We start from the raw sequence: 19,481 nt of genomic DNA, 5'->3' as shown, positions 1-19,481 counted from the left end.
TAAGTTGTTCATCGCAAATATACACTTACGTTGTATATAAAATGGGGAAACGTTTAGTTCGAGGTTTTCATGCAGGAGTTAAGCAATGAACCACGTTGAAGGATTGTTAATTTGGACAACAGAGAAATTCATAGATTTCCTTTTGACACTACTTATCTCTTTCCTTATTAATATAGAGCTTGGTTTTCAATTCAATGGTCGTGTGTTCGGAAAAAATATACCGAAATTTACCTTGGAAACATCTTTACCGTGCTAGATTGACTGGAAGACTTCTGTCCTTGCATCAAGATACCCAATCATTGCTTCAGACGATTGGTAACTTCGTCATGGCAACGTCATAACGTTTCCAGGGGTCGTATTGCAAATTTAACGAACTGTAAATAACGAAGGGGTTCACTATGATGAAATTTTAATAGAGTGGATAACACAGACGTCCACTTGTGTGTTTAGACATTAGTAATCCTCTATTGTATGATGTTTAGTGGGTGCGCCACGAAGGTCATCATTTTTTAAGGTTTCCTCCTTCGTAGGGGAAGAAATGGTTTTCCAATTCTATCTTGCAGAGTCGATGAAGTTCCCAATCACGAAAAGCAACATGTTCCCAGTCCACAATAAATAGGGTGATCATACGTCACGTTTTGACCGGACAGTCCCGTTTCATAGACGTGTCCCGGTTGTCCCGTCGATATTATTTTAAAGGGCTACAGCGGGATTGGGCACACTTTTCCGGTTTTATCAGTGGTATCTGATAAGCCGTTGACAAGCTGTCACAATGTACAGGATTGCGCACAAAAAAATGAGGCGATGTTCTCACGTCTGTTGTGTTTGTTTGTGTGTGTGTGTGTGTGGACTTACACGTGTTTTTGCTGGAAGGGTAGCATTAGATAGGCATAGAGGATGAACCTGATTGGTGGACTAGAATGTAATGGTCGGTGTATCTCCGTATTTATACCGAAGGTCACGGCCTTCGATTGACAGAACTGTTTGTTGTGCAGTATTAACCTAACCTAACTTTTTGAGTTTGAGTAAATTGGTATGAAAATTGTATTTTGAAAACATCAATAGTGACTTACTGTATTATGTAAATTGATATAAAAATTGTATCTTGACTTGCTACATTTACTGGTCAAATTATATTTTTTTATTTAATCCTTACGAGATTTACTATTTTATTTCTAATTTCTCTCTCTCTCTCTCTCTCTCTCTCTCTCTCTCTCTCTCTCTCTCTCTCTCTCTCTCTCTCATCTTGTCTAAAGAAAAAAACAGTTTTGCGCACAGACTTTAAAGCTATCAAAGTGACAACGTTGGATCAAAACCTGTGCGCAAAACAGGTCAGTGAGATTTGTGCGCAATTCTGGGTCTAAAGTGTGCGCAATTCAGTTGCGGCGTTTAAAAGCACTATTTATCCCATTTTATGAAAGACTATGAGTAAGCTTGAAAACTAAGTCTAAATTTGAGACACATTTCATGCTAAAAAAGATGTTGACGGAATTTGGACTGCGTTTCAAGCGCTTCATAACAATCAAAATGTTCCTTTGTCGTCGAGAAAGTTCCAGCAAACAGCAGTTTACTGTTTAAGTTAGCCCGCGTGTATTTTGTGCGTGTGTTCCTTAATTTGTAGAGCAGATAAAAGCATGGTCAAGAAGCGCACATGTAGTTTCAATGCGGACCTGCAACAAGAATTTAAATTCCTAAGTCTTGACACAAACTTAAAAACCAGATCTCTCGTTGAGTGTCAGATATGTGGGGAGTTTTCTGAACGGTTGGTGAAGAATAAAGCTGTTCTGATTAATACTTCTGGCACTCCTCAACTTCAAGGTAAAAGTAACATCAAAGTTGGTCAGAAGGGAGCAGAAAAACTATGTACATCATACCAATATTATAACAATTAATATATTTTGAAAACTGGAGATCATTTTTAATTTATTATGTATAATTTATGTGATCCCTACTTGAATAAGTAATATTATGTTAATGATAACAATTATTTTACAATTAAGTCTAACCGATTTTTCAGAAGGGGGTAACCTGACCTCCTTGGGATGTCCCATTTTGGGGTCAAAATATTATAGTCACCCTAACAATAAAGAAAACTTTATAGTAATAGAGATAAAAAAGGTAAAAGTAAAGTGTTCCCCTGTGCATAGCACCACGCCATGAAGGCGTATAGGGGGTGTGGGGGTAACGCCCCACACTTTCTTGATCCGGTCGTGAGTGGGGGTGATGTGATCAGCATCACGCCCCTGACCGCCTTTACCCCCCAGGGTTTCCCCCAGGTACCCATGTTATTCGACGCTGGGTGGGCGCCGGGGCCGCTTTCACCGTTAGAAAAGTTCCCGGATTTGAACCGGCCGGGGATCGAACCCGGGAATAGTAATAGAGATGGTTTGGGAAAATGGGATCTAGTCCTTTCTAGCCTGGCTTTGTCTTTTCTGTAATGAATGGGAAAGAGGTATTGGTTGTAGTTTTAGATGTAATAATTGTATTCTAATTGTGGTTTTAGATTTAACTCTGTACCTTCAGTACATTAGTTGTTTACATTGTAAGTAGGAATGTTTTTTTTATTTCTTTTTTTATTTTTTACTTTTTTTTATTTTTATTCTTTCTACTGCAACAATGATTTTCAAGAAGTGGAAAGTGTCAATTGTAATATGTTTTTTTTAAAGGGTTTGTTATAAGAACGGCCCGCGAGGCCGAAACACGCCCTCTCAATAAAGACGATATTATTATTATTATTATTATTATTATTATTATTAGACTGGTGCAGGTAGAGCATTTCGCTCGAGCGTCAATTAGTTCGCACGAACGACGCTATATACCGTACGGAATTGAGAGCTTCTTCACTAGAGCGAATAACACTCGAACGGGCAAAACGAACGGTATACGCTCGACGCCCAGTAGTACACGTATAACCGTCATTTGTCTGTGATGGCGCGCCCTCTAATATGGATCGTGAAGTGAAAGACGTAGTTAAAATGTAGTTTAGTCTATCATACCAATACACTGTGATATATGAATATGTAATTGTGGGCTGAAACTGCCAGGACGGATATTTTACATATGAGTCTACGATTATTGTCGCATTAAAATGATATTCTAGTATGTATTGTATTCACTCGAGAGAAGCACGCTCGAAGGTATAATACTATTTCCTATCCTTGGGATATCGAAGCGATCATTACGTGTCATGGAGAGAGAAGCCGCCTCGCATTCTTGAACTCCAAAGGTTGTCAAAGTTTGTTGTCTACTTTATGCAAAGATAGGCTAATCGGTACTGGGCATACAGTTTAGTTTAACGGCTGTGTATTCCAAAAAGGATCGAACGCAGTACGCTTTGTTAGTAGGGAGGCTCTCAAACTTCAAATAGCTTTCGAAACCCAGGGTTTCAAATTATGGTAAATCGTAGACTTGATTGATAGATTGATTTGGTGTATTTTAATTCGCATTTCTGCCACGTTTTGCTAATCGCATAGATAGGGATGAATGATATGATGAAATGTATGAGTTCACAAAGAATTCCCAGACCGGGATTCGAATCCAGGATCCCTAGCATCGCAGCGCCACGGAGACCGGCGAGAAAATCGTGGACGATTGATTCTGGTTGTTGGCTTTTGTCCTTTTCGTTATTTCACGTCGCTTTACTGTCACCTTCACTAATCGCGACGATGAGGAGGGATGATGATTTGTTTAAAGCTGGTAAAGAGATACTCACAAGGAACGTTCACGTCCATGCCGGGACTCGAACCCGGGAATTTTAGTGGAAAGTTCGAAAATTAGCGAGCTCAGTCACATAGCCGGCATACCATCGGTCTATGGTGTAACAAGTGTTTCTTTTTTTAAAAAAACAAAAACAAAACAAATACGTTGAAATCTAAACTCCTCCTACAAGTAGCACATGCTGGAAACTGTACTCGTACTATAGGTTAAAGATTCGGACTCACCAGAGCTGGTCTAGTCCTCCGCGGGGCTGTGTTCTATTATAATAATCCCCATTCATTATCGTTGATTGATTTAGTTTCTTTACTTCGCTTTTCTGCCACTTTTGGCTAATCGCGAAAATAAGGAGGAATGGTGATACGATGAGATAGATAAAGGGACCATCACAAACACATTAAGAACGATACAATAAAAGCACCACAGGTCTAGGCGCCAGAGCCTCGTTAGTCTGCAAAAATACAGTCGAGGGTGTGCTACGTGAAAGAGAGGTTGATATTTGGGTGTCGCTACAAAGGTGTCATCCCTTACACCCTTTATCCTCATTAACCTAGCAGGTAAATACGAGACGTAAAATAGTAAAAACTGTAGAAATAGACACTGATATCACGTGATGAGTTTACAATAAATTAATGTGTTATGTGCCCAGCTTCTATCACAGTAAAACAACTTATCATTACTCCTTCGCGGAGAACAACGGAATGTTTCAAGCCTACTTTGAGGACACCTATCACGTTGGATAAACTTTAAGAATGTTTATGAATTATCGTCAGCTTCCACACAACCTGTCTATTTAATACAACTTCCACTGATGTTAATTCCACACCATTTACACTCGCCAAGAAAACTCAGATTGAGGTAAAGAGAACTTAAAAACCTTTCTACAATTACGCTATTGAAATCACACATTTTATCAGCTTACATCCTTCATTCCATTTAACTCATTTCACCCAGCAAACCGAAAGAGAAACTTTCAGGTTAGTCAATAACCATTCGACTGAATTACAAAATTGCGTCAAAACAAATTTTACGGCATAATATGGGAAAGTATTGTTCTTTATTTAATATTTTTAACGTCGAATTAATAATCACGTGGGTCGCATCAAGTCCTGGGTTCGGAATTCAATATTTGTACAAGTTCAAGTCCAATTTTTGTCAATGGAAGGTTTACTTTTAATTCCTATTGTGTACATACGACAGTATTTGACATTACATTTGGACCAATCCATGACAAAGTGATCCAACACTTCAAAAAGTAAAATTAGTCCAAATACTATTTAAACAGCATTAAACTTAAACTTGAGCTTAAGCTTAGTGCGGGACACTAAATAGTTACTAATTTGATATTTACATGTCCTTGAATTGCTTTAAGAATACAGATTAACAAAGAGAAGTGAAAAATGTGGTAAAGGTTTGTTACGTTCCCACAACTTCCGGGTGTGAGTAACTTGACACTGTATCTGAAAACAGACACACGCAGGTGCGGATATCAAGAAACAACCAAGGATAATATATAAGAGGATAAAACAGTCCCATAAGTCATGGCGTACGCGGAGGTCACTAAGAGGACACGGAAGTTGCTAAACGATATTTCCGTTGGAGACGGAAGTGACTAGCGCCATTAAACCGCTTGGACGAAAACTAACAAGCCTAAAATGATGGACAATTAATAGGATCTACCCTGACAAGTTTAGCGATATGTCCATGACCAAAGTTTAACTCATAGCCTAATGGTCGTATAAATGCAAGTGATTTACACTCTAAAGTATATTTGTATTGCATTTTGTGTAGTACTGCGTTACATCGTGCATTCTAGACTTTCATCATTGTGACGCATTTCACTACTCTGAAAGTTGTATTGACTTACCTATGGTAATGCACCGAGCACCAAGTACTGAGTTTTTGTTACAAGTAGGTTTCTATATAGTGTATCCGTATTTTACTTTCAGAACCAGAATTTAGGTTCATTGTGGAAAATTTTTAAGTTGCTGTGATTCTCCTTATGCTATTCTTGGCATGTTTAGGAAGTCAGTGGTGATTGGCTTTGTGATTAATCCCTGTGCTGTGAAAGATGTATTATGTCTTACATAGTATAGAAGAAACTAGGAAATGTGTATTCCTGTTCAACATAGACATCTCATTACAAATCTTTTACATGCGTGCTGGACTGAGTATCGTGCAAGATTACGTTAGCTATCTTTTATATTGATTAAATATCCTCCTCTAAGAAGTCTCAAAGCTGATAGGTGGAGTTTGATCGCTCTGAGCAAAGGTAGAAACCTCTACATCTGTGTGTGTGTGTAATTTAAATTGATGTAGAATGATATTTAAGTTTAGTTGGAAAATAAATCTCCCTTATATCCTACAAAATTAGTTTTGCATGCATACGTGATTAGGTATTATTTTTTAAGGAAAACCTATACATATTTACAACATTTTGGAATAGTAATGCCAGATGTGTAGAAGACCATGTGCAACATAAACTTTGACGAATCAAATGAAAAAAACGTATGTAGTCAACGTTACGTTATTCCTCTGTATTTGCATACGATTAATTTTTATTGTAACTCTACAGTACAATGTTTCTTCTGTGGTAAATGTACTGCGTTACAGGTAGTTTGTTTTTTTAGTACAAGGGGAAGATATTCTGGTCCTATTATTGTTAATCTCATTGCATATAATGGTGGATTGCAATAATTAAACTTCAATGTAAATAAGAAATCCAGAAATCAATTACAATATTGAAATATTACGTAATATTTTTAGTGTAAGAATTAAAATGTTGTTTTTTGTCTTGAATTTTACGAAAACCAGTAAATGAGCCAGTCATATAGCTATATTTAGTAAATGTATAAAAATTTAGAATATTTTCTAGGTATTTCCTATGAACAAACCAAGACAAGGCAGAACAATTATAATTATTGACTCTTTTATTTATTATTATTATATTCCAATGAAAAAAGTCGATTTGCTTTCCAAGTATCGAGCTCAAACATCGATGTGCGTATTAATCGATAGTTCTCACTGTTCGAGTACGTTGTCTTCCCCCGCCAGATGGTTCTGCTTGTACTGGGTATTTAGTCTGTGGTTTATAAGGCCTTAGAAAAGTGTTCGCACAAGTCAATAGAGAATATGGTCAGTGTCCCATCCCCCTGTAATATTGAAACAACTTCCTTTTGCAATCAAATTTGGGCGTATTTATACCAGATTTCTCTACTCTCGAACCCCTGACTAGCAAGTTATGAAGACTAGATATTTCTTAATTTACATTAAAAAGTGCAGTTTGTACATAAGCTGAATTAGATAAATTATCCAAAAGGTTCGGATACATCTTTTTCGGTTAACAAATACTTGTACATCGATAAGTATAAAATTAAAAACTTCCGCCATTAGTTTCTTACATAAAGGTTAGTACATCAACATCTTGTAAATTTTAATAGGCGTTCATTCGATTACGTCATAATATTTAGTTTATCGGAACAGTCAGTCAACTCTACTCTTTTTGTCCTAACATATCCTTTAGTTTCCAACTTTTAACTTTGCACCTTATACATTTTCTCTTTTTTCTTTATAAATTATTTAACAAATCAAATTAAGCAAGGCGTAACAGGTTGTCTTTTTACATTAAGACTCGAGATAAGAAATACTCGATACATTTGTAATTTTCACAAATAAATTTGGTTATTATTAAATTTATGAGTTGAGGTTCCTTTCCCCTTTGATACTGTTCAGTTAAAGTATTAGGTGAGTAATATGGTATTAAATGGAGTTCATTAATTAGGGATTCACATAGGTCACACCCCGAACTTTGAGTGGTCACACGCAGAACTTTATTTAATAAATTAATATCAGTAAAAATAAAAATGTTTTCGCCGGAATAAAAGACATGAGATGAAAGGTTACAATCTACATCCCCCCAAAAAAATATGATGGATAAAAAAGTTGTAAAAATTCACAGACTTTTCAAGTTGTGTGGTGGTAGGTGAAGCTTTTACCGCCGTGAGAGTCACACCCGGAACTCCAATTATTCTTGAATTGCTCCAAAACAACGTTGTTCACAGAGCTCATTCTTCACGACAGTAACAATGTCATAATTCTGAAACTATAATGGTGATATGGATGAGCTCAATGTCTTTGTTCACAAAATATTTAGATTTGAAGCGTGTGATTGGCCCATTTAACCAGATCGAATCGTTCGTGCATTTAGCAATCCGTGGCAAAATTCCAAAAACATTGCAATATTTTTTTACGAATCTGTGAACATCCTGCCACTGATTTCAATCTGGCCATGATCGCAAAACCGCTCATGGTTTTTTTACCCCTCCGCCCTGTCTCCGGTGGCACATGTATCGAATTTCATGTTCATCGACGGATCCTGCTGCCTGAAGTCGTCGCTGCAACGCATCAGCAAACCACAATTATGCAAGGAAATAACAGCGGACCCTCCCGCCGGAATTTCATCACACGTAGCCTCGTCTGACCGCTCGACCAAGTGATAGCTCGTTTCACGTTTCGCCTCGGTCGCCGGTCATGCCCGGATCAACCTCAAAATCGACGCCGACGGGAAAAAAATCACATCTGGTATCTCCCGCTTCCTCGTGTGTTCGCTGATGTATCTATCGTTCTTGTATTTCTTGTATGTTCTTTTCTTTTCTGCAGGAAGCAAAAAAAATAATGTATTGTTACAAGCTTGATTGGAAAAATCTTTATTAGGACTGGAGGCATAAAAAATGCATTTTGCTTGTATTCAAGTTACAACTCTGTTCTTCCGACTGCAGAAGATGTGCCTAGATTGCGTTCACCAAACCAATCGGTAAGGGGAAGTAGGTAGAAATATTAGAGAAACTACAGGTTTCTGATAAGTACAGTGCTGTGGTTTTGGCACTGGGCCGAGAAAGCGGGAGACATGGCTCAGATCCCGGCACTTTCGTCCCGTAACGTCTCGCTTATTTACGCACATATCTTTAGCATGTAGACAATTATATTTATATTGCATAACGAGTATAACCCTGTGTTATAAGAGTTGTTCAAAGTTGTTCAAGCGATATCTCGGCCCAGAGCCAAAACGAACGCACTGTATATTGCTTGTATTCTTGATCAAGCTCATTATTGGTGCGTGACCCTACTATCAAGAAGAGGTCACTTTAACTCTGCTTTGGATTAAACGTCTCACCCATGGCTTCTGAAAATGTGTTCAAATTTTTGAACTCAATAAATATTTAAGCAGGCATTTAAGCAGATTTACAACATTCCCACGGTCCATGAACTGGAGAAATGCCAGCCTCTCAAAGCAATTTATTTATTAAGTAGATGCAGCTTGCTAAAGTTTGGGACGAATTCATCGTGAATTCGTATTTGCCGCGGCATTGAAAAGTGCCCTTCACAAAAGCAGCCCCGATGCCCCAAACAAACTACTTATGAATCTGGAACATTGCAGGTATCCATATAGGATACGTGTACACAACCTGTAGAAGTTTCATAGAAATTGCAAAGGGTCGAACAGGGAACATATCTGAATTTAGTCCACTTCACCGGTGCTTCTGGTTATGAATGTATTACGTAAAACATATAAGCATACGTGGTATATCAATATCATGCAAATGATATTAATATGGGAGCCATTTTGCAAGATTTCTTTATGGCAATTAGAAATTAAACTTTGTTATCTTCCTACATGTGGTTTATCTTCTCAATTTTAAATAAAATCCTAAAACCTGTAAAAAATATCAAGATATTAACTCATTTCTACCACAATAAAACATTCAGAAACGATAAAGAAAAATGATAGAATAATACTCATAAATCTAGAGCCATCTATCGTTCACCATAGCAAACCATATCCCAACAGCGATTTTTTTAAAACCTATTTTATTTCAAATTATTCAGTAATAAGTTAAAATCAGACAATATTGTAAAAAACTATTCAAATTTCTTAACATAAAACTTTGTAGAAATTATATCAACTTAAATCGATTCTGGATAGAAAAAATGTCAATAAAGAATGAGGTGAAAAATTATCATGACTAATAAAAGAAGATGGCTGAAGCCTGAAATCGAAAAATTGTATGTAGTTTCTTATTTCTTTATCCCAGGTTGAGTTTGTGTTTTACCGAAGCAATGTGACGTGTAATATTTGTGTATGATGCCTAGAGTGCTTGAAAAACGTCATAGTGGAACACCTTAGAGAGCCTTTCCAATGGGGGAAACTCGGCAAACCACAGCGACTAAGAATGAAGCCATATTGCCTAGGCTGCTTCGATGTTTAACACCTGAGAATCACGATCGAAGCAATGGTAAATGACTGACTTTGATGAAACTCAAGCACAAAAGACGCATTTTCAGAGCCTTGGCCCTCCATCTTCCAAAACCTACCTCTTGGCGGCCAAACGCGTAACTACAGGATCCTGTCTATTAACTTTGAGAGTGTCTCCATCAATTGGCGTGGTTATAAATGCCATCTGCTTCCTGGTCTGTACAGAAAAAATATTAAAACCCGAAAAATCATCTCGAATAACCCTGTATTATATTATTTCGTAAGGACTTATGATTGACAGGCCTTTCGATTTGCTAACACAATAGCTTATTGATAGTGAATATTGCAGGATTATTTTCACAAAATCAAATATACGTACATTTTTTATGGAGGACTATTCCGTCACTTAGATACTCTATCAGACAATTGGCAAGAAAATTTACACTGGCAACACTGCAGGGAGGGGAGAGAAGAATGTATAACAATAGCTAAATATGCTGGAGTGGCGAGTTGGGTGCCATGACCTATGGCGAATGGAAGTAACAAATAATAAAAGTTTAATACTAACAATTGTGGGGTGTATCAGGCAAAAGGTACAAACCGAAATTCTATAATACTCGCGTGTAAGAGAACAAAATTAAATTAAATTTCCATTCACTTGCGTATGCACAGAACTTCACCTTATAAGATATAAGGCCCAATTAACAGTACTTGACTTTACGAGACGTACCATAAGAAATACTAGCTAGAGGGGCAGGAGATTAGGTTATGTCTTGTATACCTGCATGTTCAAATTTTGCAGTATCAATATTCAGTCTTCTACAGACTGAAATTATTAAGTGGAGATGAGACCTCCAAAATTCTCAAACACTCTTCAACTACCTCAAGTTCTGTAATTTCGATGAGATATTTTGCGTACTCTGCTCTTAACTGTTCTGAAGAAGGCACGGATAATTATATGGAACTTTGCTATGCAGAGGAATAACTTTTTCTCCCCTGTTAATATTGCGTTCTTCAACCTACGTACGCTCACGATTACCAAGCGTTATTCAGTTTTATCGGGACTAGTAAGGTTCAAACGTGCATATACTCCGTCCCAGAATCACGTGAAGCAACTACAGTGGATAACGATAGAGGGATGAGAGCGAGTGGGCGAGGCAAAGCAGTGCGCGCTGCTGCAAACGGTTGTTACAGCTCTTGTCTACTCTTAAGGCTGGTTTATATTGGTCGAGTGGGCGTGAGAGTTATTGGAACGAGTTACTGGCCTCAGGAGCCTATATTCTAGGCTAGCTAGGCTATCTGAGAAGCCTGAAACCTAGAAAGTAAAATACTGAAGAGGAATCTCTTAGAAACTGAGTGAATTAAGCTGATTTGAAAAATAAGATAATGGCGATTCTGAAGTTGGCAACCTGAATTCTTAGGAGTTGGCAACCTGAATTCTTAGGAGTTGGCAACCTGAATTCTTAGTTATAACACCATTAAGCCTTGTTTCCATGATTAAGAAAAAATATAAATATGCTGACCAAGGCAGCTAGCAAGGTCTTCATCAGACTCTGTATCAAGTACAAAAGTCTTTTGTACTTGATACAGAGTCTGATGAAGACCTTGCTAGAAGGTTGAAACGTTACGTTTAGTTTATGTTTTTAATAAAATAAATTACTGTCTTGGTCAGCATATTTATATTGTTTCTGGATTCTTAGAAGTTTGCAACCTGAATTTTTATAAGTTTGCAACCTGACTACCGTTGGGATGGCAACGTAGCTTCCTTGAAGACGTCAAGAATCAGTCTAGCCTTCTCCCTTCCTCCATAGCCTAGGACCAAGTGTCATAGTGAGACAGCCCAGGTCTCAGCATACGCCACTGACTGGCCTGTCTGCTCGACTCGAACCTTCTTCCATGGCGAGTAGCTGTTTACACACTTTCTACTCGACTCTACCAAAGTGGGATAGTGGTTGCAGCTGTTTGGTGTTGTTTTTTTAACAGAATGAACCCATACACGTCGTTGATGAAATACACTTTTACACTTAACACACCTTTCTTTACGAGAAATGAATACGTGATGCACGACGACATGTCCAGAAAGAAAACTAATTCCCTTGATTTTTCTATTTTCTTGGTTGTACGTAGAACGTAAATTCTTTGTTTTCAATTTTACTTCTCCTACGCCAATACGCCAAGTCTCATCTCCTGCACTTATGGCCTCATACGCCCGTAGTTTCTTTTGTTTGGACACTCATATTCATGGCATAGTTCTACAAACTTTATGTTGTCGTCTGTCGGTCTTGGATCACCTCCTATTCATGGTTGACTTTTTAAAATAAAATTATAATTAATAATAAGCAAACTCACAACACTCTACGACAGCAAATACTCTATACTCTCCTCAAAAAGCGTTTATATTGATCGAGTGGTCTGTCGAGTTTACGCGCGAGTGAAGAAATCTATGCGGGAAGAAGCAACTCGGTTGAGTCGCTGTCCTCCTTGGACAGCCACCCGACTATCCCGACTAATGAAGCGAGTACAGGATCCAGCACTCTCCCCAGTTGTTTACACGAGGAGAGTAGTTAGCTTTACCCTACTCGCTCCAGCTACTCGACCAACGTAAACCATGCTTAATGAATCATTTACACGAGGCCAATTGCTAAGACATCCCACTAAGCCAATCCAATGACTGCTGGCGCGGAAAACGTTGAAATCATTCTAATTTAGTGGAGTGGCTTGAGACAATGGCTGGAGACATTCCACTCACACGATGCCAATGTTGGATTGGCTTAGTGGAATGTCATCACAATTGGCCTCGTGTAAATGGTCCATTAAGGCGGGCGCTCTACATGCTGGCAAGGAGAGTAGAGAACGGGGAATACGCAGCAGAACCGGACAACAGTGGTGGCGCGGAGAATAACGACGTCGCGGGAGGAAGTACTACGCGCACCTCGTTCTACAGGCTGTTGCGTTTCTTTTCGCGCTGGATCGGTCCCTTCCCCGCGATGGACAAGAGTACAGCAGCAGCTCATGCACTCGCTCACGTCCCCTTTCGTGCATTCATTGGTGGAGCACTCTAGAGTAGCTACTTGCACAGAGAACTTGTATTCGTTCGCTTGCACCACAGAATCCTAAGAAAAGAGTACAGGTGCGGTGTCAGATCGTAATGTCAAAGCCTCAGTTTACTTGTATTCGGTTACTTTCTCGTCTGAAGTAGAATGATTACGGCTCTTGAGTTTGGTGCGAGGTTCAAAGAGACGACCACGATGATGGATGTAGTCAGGGCAATTGGGGATCGAGAAAAAACTAGCACTCAGATCTAGAAACATATGAAAATTACGATCTATGTCAATGCCATTGTCTTTAGTTCAATTTAGGTTCATTGTCTTTATCAAAAATACAAGAGAATATTATCTAAATTCGGATGTGTCTAAATAAATATAATTAAGAATAATGTTAAAATATTTTTAAGAGCATCTAAAGAGATAGGATTGGAAGTTAGCAAAGAGAAAGCTAAATATATGCTTACAGGTCGAAACCAAGTTTTAGGTAATAATCAAAATGTATTGATAACAATTAGTTTGAATCAATTTCCAAATTCAAGTACTTAGGAGTAATATTAAGAAATGAAAATGATATTAAAGAGGAAATAGAAAGCAGGAAAAAAATAATTCAGGAAATGCGTGTTACTTTTCTCTTCATAAACTTTTATCTCCTCGTACAATATCTGAGAAACTAAACGTTAGAATATACAAAACAGTAATTTTGCCTGTAATATTACATGGATGTGAAACTCGGTCCCTTATATTAAAAGAGGAACATGAAAATAAAATTCTTAGAAAAATATTTGGACCTAAAATAGATGAGGAGACAGGGAGTGGAAAAGGTTACATAATTTAGAACTACATAATTTGTATTCATGTTCAGATATTACTAGAATGATTAAATCAAGAAGATTAGGTGGGCAGGCATGTGGCACGAATGGGAGAGGAAGACAAGGCCAAGATAAAGATGGCGAGATAACGCTGAGATAGACCTAAAGGAAATCGGTAAGGATGGAAAAGATTGCACTGATCTTGCCCAGGATAGGGACAGACGGAATGCTTGTGTTGCTACAGCCATAAACCTTCGGGTTTAAGAAGAATAGAGAGTTGGTAATCTGGGTGCGTCTAAATGTTATTTTGGCACTAGAGATAGTGATCCATAAAGTCACTGCACTAATTAAAAATTAATTATTCATTTTTTATACAACTTTACGTTCTTTGGAATATTTTCTATCCAATTCCAAAAATTAAATCTCTTCAATGGCCTGGTTCTTAGCAGGACACTTTCCGTTACCATTTCACTGGCCTTCAAACTCACCAGATTTGAGGTTGCAGAGTTTTAGCTGTGGGGTTACCTGAAAGATGGGATTCAGTGCATACACGATCCGTTCTACTCATCAGATTTTGCTCCGTCTTACAGCTGCATATTTTAAAACTTAAAGAGAACGGAAAGAACAGAAAACAGAATTGAGACACGATTTGCCAAATGTTGTCCAATTTTGCTGAAAAAACTTCCATCAAGTCTTGGAAGAGTCTTGATGGAAGTTGTTACAGCAATATTTGACAACAAGCCTTCAACTTGAATTTTAGTCCAAATTATGTTCAGAAATTGTTCTACGGGATTGAAAACAGGATTGTCAATTTTCTTGTTTTATTACTATATTACAATACTATTCAAATGATATCCATAGGTTAAAACAGGGGTTCCCAAACTTATTCATTTCACGGCGCCCTTAGTTTTTCAAGTTTTTTCGGCGGCGGACAAGTCAGAATGTAGGCCTATTTAACACTTGGAACGCTTAGTTAGTGTGGTTAGATTCTTTGCATTAAGTTAACAAATAAACACATATTTCAAAGTCAGAAACATTTTATGTAAAAAGTACTAAATAAGCACATGTTTAGAGTGTCATTTCAGTGAAAATATTGGAACAACTCGCTGCGCCCCTATAAGCAAGTCAAGGCTCCCCAGGGCGCCGCGGCGCACACTTTTGGAACCACTGGGTTAAAACGTTAAAATTCTGAGCGATTGTGTGAATTAACACCGTACGGTAGATAGAACTACTCAAACCTTCAAAGTTATAATATGTTGAGCTTTGAAAAATGAATGAATAAGTTAAAATGTTGGGGTTTGACGGCACGTATGGCCATTTTTCACTCTTCAAAGATTAGGAGAAAAGCGTTCTCTTATCCAAAACTCTTACCACACGAGCAGCGGCGGCTCCAGGATTAATCATCTAGGCGTGCTGAGGGGGTGCGGATTGACGTTTAGGGGGTGCGACGTTGAAAATAAAGATAAGATGAAATATGCATGCATGCTTTAGTCCCTAAATCAAATATAAATCAACTTTTAGTAGGCATCTATGATAATATGCTAATGAAACTTGAGCGACTTGCATCATGTTTGTGCAATTTTAGCACAACAACGACGTTTGGAAATTTGAATAGAACAGTTTGTTCAAGAGAGGTCAATGACATATATGGACGACTGTAGGATTTTTTCCATAGAGAGGCAAGGAAAGCAAGGCAGAGAGGGTTGAGGTATACCTCACCCCTAATAGTGTTGCTCACTCTCTCTAAAAAAAATCCTTCAGTTTGAAGTTACCATGTTCCTGCAACGCTCTTTCTCTAATTAACATAACTGACCGTGAACGAAATGTACAATTTTACATTGACATTCATCGTTTTAATTTCACTTAATGCACATATAGGCTAATCGGGACGGCACCTAGAGTTTAAAGTGGGATCTGAAGCACTATGTGAGTCCACCGGGTATCGAAACCAAGATTCTTGATTACAGGCACAACCAATTGAGGTACAAAATTCAGTTATTAATCAAATGTTAAATACATTGTATAGGTGACAACAACTGCTGAGTGTTCAGTTTGTGTGCGTTGGGTAAAAAAAAGATATCGCTACTGAGTCATTCCATGCGAAATCAACACAGCCTTTGACCTGACCATCTCCGATTTTCATGAAATTTGGGGAGTTGAAACTATGCATGGAACTTAGTAAGTATAAAAAGTTTTAGTTTCGTGCGTCTTGTAATTGTTAAATTATTCAAGGTCAAAGTTTGCAGAAATTGCCTTTTTTGAGCCCGCTTACCTATACTAAATGTGCTGTAACTCCGCCACTATTTTGCCTAGGAAGCTCAAATAAAGCTTATTGTACAGGGAATTGAATAAGCTTTCCAGTGTTATATAACAAGCCTACCTTTGGATAAAAATATAATTTCGTCACGTGACCTTGACTTTTGACCTTGAATATCTTAAAACATGTCATCACCAAAAATCGTGAAAAAAATATATTTGGTCCCTCATACCATACTCTAAAACATATCAAAAAATCATTCTGGGACTGCCATAGGATAAGAAGATACAAAATAATATGTGTAACTATGTGACTGATAAAAGCCCCATTACATGAACTATGAAGAGTCAAATGTCCCCTACAAAATGTGAAGGAGTTATCCTGGGTATAATTGGTCATGAAAGAAATAGGTTAGGCACAGGGAGATCCCTAGCCGTGTGTGTCAAGCTCAGGTCCGGCATATTGTTGACCGCCATATTGAATTCAACGCAAAAATTTCAAAGGAAAGGGGGTGATGTGATATATCAAATCAGGCTAGAATTTCACGAGAATTGAAGCGGCGAAGGGTTTTCCAACTTATCTTTAGCCAGCAAAAAGTTATTACTGCATGCTTGTAACCATTTTATCCTTTTCGAGGTGTTAGAAACAAAGCATTAGAATGCTCCTGACGTGTTAGGAACTCATCGAGATCACGCTGACATCTTGGGAGAGAAAGAAGTATACGCACCATTGCATATGATTTTAATCAGCTACATTCACGAAATAGTTGAATAGTGAAAAATATTGGGAAAATATCTCAAACAATTACGGACACTTCCTTTGGAATGAAAAATTCTTCAGTGACGAGGCTAATTTTTATGTTCACGGTGAAGTTAATGAAAATAATATGCAATACCTGCGATTTGCTCAGTCGAATGGTTGTTGCTGGTAAGCTAATTATGTGGTATAATGTATGGCGAACGGAAATGGTTGGTCCATATTCAACAACGGAACCTTAAATGGTGAGGACTTCTTGGATTTGTTAAGTGAACAGGTTTTTTCACCCTTGCTTATGGGATATGGCACTTTTCGAGAGTTTTGAAACAGGACAGAGTGTGACCACAGTATGTGGACATTTTCGCAATTTCTTCATGCTAATTTTCTAGGTAGATTGATGGGCACACGGGGATCTATTAAAAGGCCTGCACATTCACCAGATCCAACATCTTAGGAGGACTCTTACCTTCAGAAACATTTGAAGAGAATGGTGCATGCACTAAAAATCCCTGATATTGACTATCTGAGAGAAGGCGTAGTTGCTGCTTGCGAAGATGTTGCATTTGCTACATTGCCGAATGTTCTATGCGAGTGTGAGAGACGTCAACGAGTGTGCTCACAGGAACATTGACAACATTATAATGTGCATATATCGTAAGTGAAAGATATGTGTATAACTTTTTGCTGGCGTAAGATACGTTGGAAAACCCTTCGCCGCTTCAATTCTCGTGAAATTCTAGCCTGATTTGATATATCACATCACCTCCTTTCCTTTGAAATTTTTGCGTTGAATTCAATATGGCGGTCAACAATATGCCGGACCTGCGCTTGACACACACGGCTAGGGATCTCCCTGTGCCTAACCTATTTCTTTCATGACCAATTATACCCAGGATAACTCCTTCAAATTTTGTAGGGGGTGTTAAGGGACATTTGACTCTTCATAGTTCATGTAATGGGGCTTTAATCAGTCACATACTTACACATATTATTTTGTATCTTCTTATCCCATGCCAGTCCCAGAATGATTTTTTGGTATGTTTTAGAGTATGGTATGAGGGACCAAATATATTTTTTTTCACTATTTTTGGTGATGACATGTTTTGAGATATTCAAGGTCAAAAGTCAAGGTCACGTGACGAAATTATATTTTTATCCAAAGGTAGGCTTGTTATATATCACTGGAAAGCTTATTCAATTCCCTGTACAATAAGCTTTATTTGAGCTTCCTAGGAAAAACAGTGGCGGAGTTACAGCACATTTAGTATAGCTAAGCGGGCTCAAAAAAGGCAATTTCTGCAAACTTTGACCTGGAATAATTTAACAATTACAAGACGCACGAGACTAAAAATTTTCATAGTTACTAAGTTCCATGCATAGTTTCAACTCCCGAAATTTCATGAAAATCGAAGATGGTCAGGTTAAAAATTGCACATATCTGTGTTGATTTGGCATGGAATGACTCTACTATGAAACCTTAAGTTCTGCAATTTGAAAAAGAAAATAGCACAATAACTCTATAAATACGAAATCATGTAGTAACTGTCATGTAATTATCAATTCACATTTTTTTGGCTGCTTCACTTTTCTGAAAATGTTGCGTTGCTTTGTTACCTATCTTTTCATATGCGTTCGTTTTACATAATGCATAGCCTACCTTCCGTCTGCCCAGATGCTGTGGTGTCAGGGAGTGGCGGCTCGTGGTCTGGCTCTATGGGTGTGCACTTCAGTCTATCGTCCAGAAGTGTTATACCACCCCTGTGAAATACTCACACCCGTTTTTTCGTACATAATGAAGCTTAATATATTGGAAACCCAAGTTTTGATCATCTTTCAGTGAAAATGAGGCTATGACAGAGTTATACGTATTTAATGATTTTTTCACACGAATTTTTTTACAAATTTCAAATATTTCGGAAATTATCCAGTCAATCACGAGACGAATGATGTTATTGTGCAGTATGTAATTTAGCATTCGATAACCTGACAAAATCACTCAAAGCATAGAAATACCGATCTACAATATCAATACTATTGTCGATTTGCAAAATATTTCGTAAAAACTTTCTCCCCCGCTCTGCTGATATTAATGAACAAGGAGAACATTGGCGTACACCAAAGAAGCCGATCCAACTACCACGTGGAATAAATCAGCTGTAATCTATCTAGCTGTTGTTTATTTCTAATGACAAACTGATCGAACCAAGCAAATCAAGCGAAATCAAGAGAATAATAAATGTTAAAGCAAATAACAGTACTCACTAAGTTCACACTGCCCTGCTTCGTAATCGTACTTCAGAATTTTCCTTCTCTTCCGCCGTATCCATATATTACTGCAGTTGCTACAGGCTTTGTAGCTAACTTCCTTCCAAAAATTCAATAACGTTAAATATTAAGTCTGCTTTCGCTATGTACAGTTTCCCTATTCATCATGTAATCAAACACTTTGCACTGAAACAGGAACGACCTTTTGACATCGTTAACCAATTTTGTAAGGCAGTAACAGCCACACAATGCAAAACAGCTGACTATTTGATGCACGCTCCCACCCCGCGGGTTGACAATTCGGCTACTGCTCCTCAGAGGCCGTTTATTTTGACTAAGATGAACTAAGCAAAGGCATGCTTAAAACTCCCGTTTTGGTT

The 19,481-nt window shown here is 38.0% G+C and overlaps 1 protein-coding gene across 2 annotated transcripts in view; it reads left to right on the top strand.

Annotated features, from left to right (window-relative positions):
• Window positions 1-19,481, top strand: part of LOC145986362 (uncharacterized) — a 203,989-nt gene that overhangs the window by 49,652 nt on the left and 134,856 nt on the right. The gene's annotated exons all lie outside the window — the stretch shown is intronic.

The sequence above is a fragment of the Lepisma saccharinum genome, chromosome 4, assembly GCF_977018435.1.
Source record: "Lepisma saccharinum chromosome 4, izLepSacc3.1, whole genome shotgun sequence".
NCBI lineage: Eukaryota > Metazoa > Arthropoda > Insecta > Zygentoma > Lepismatidae > Lepisma > Lepisma saccharinum.
This window is presented reverse-complemented; position numbering and strand designations above follow the sequence as displayed.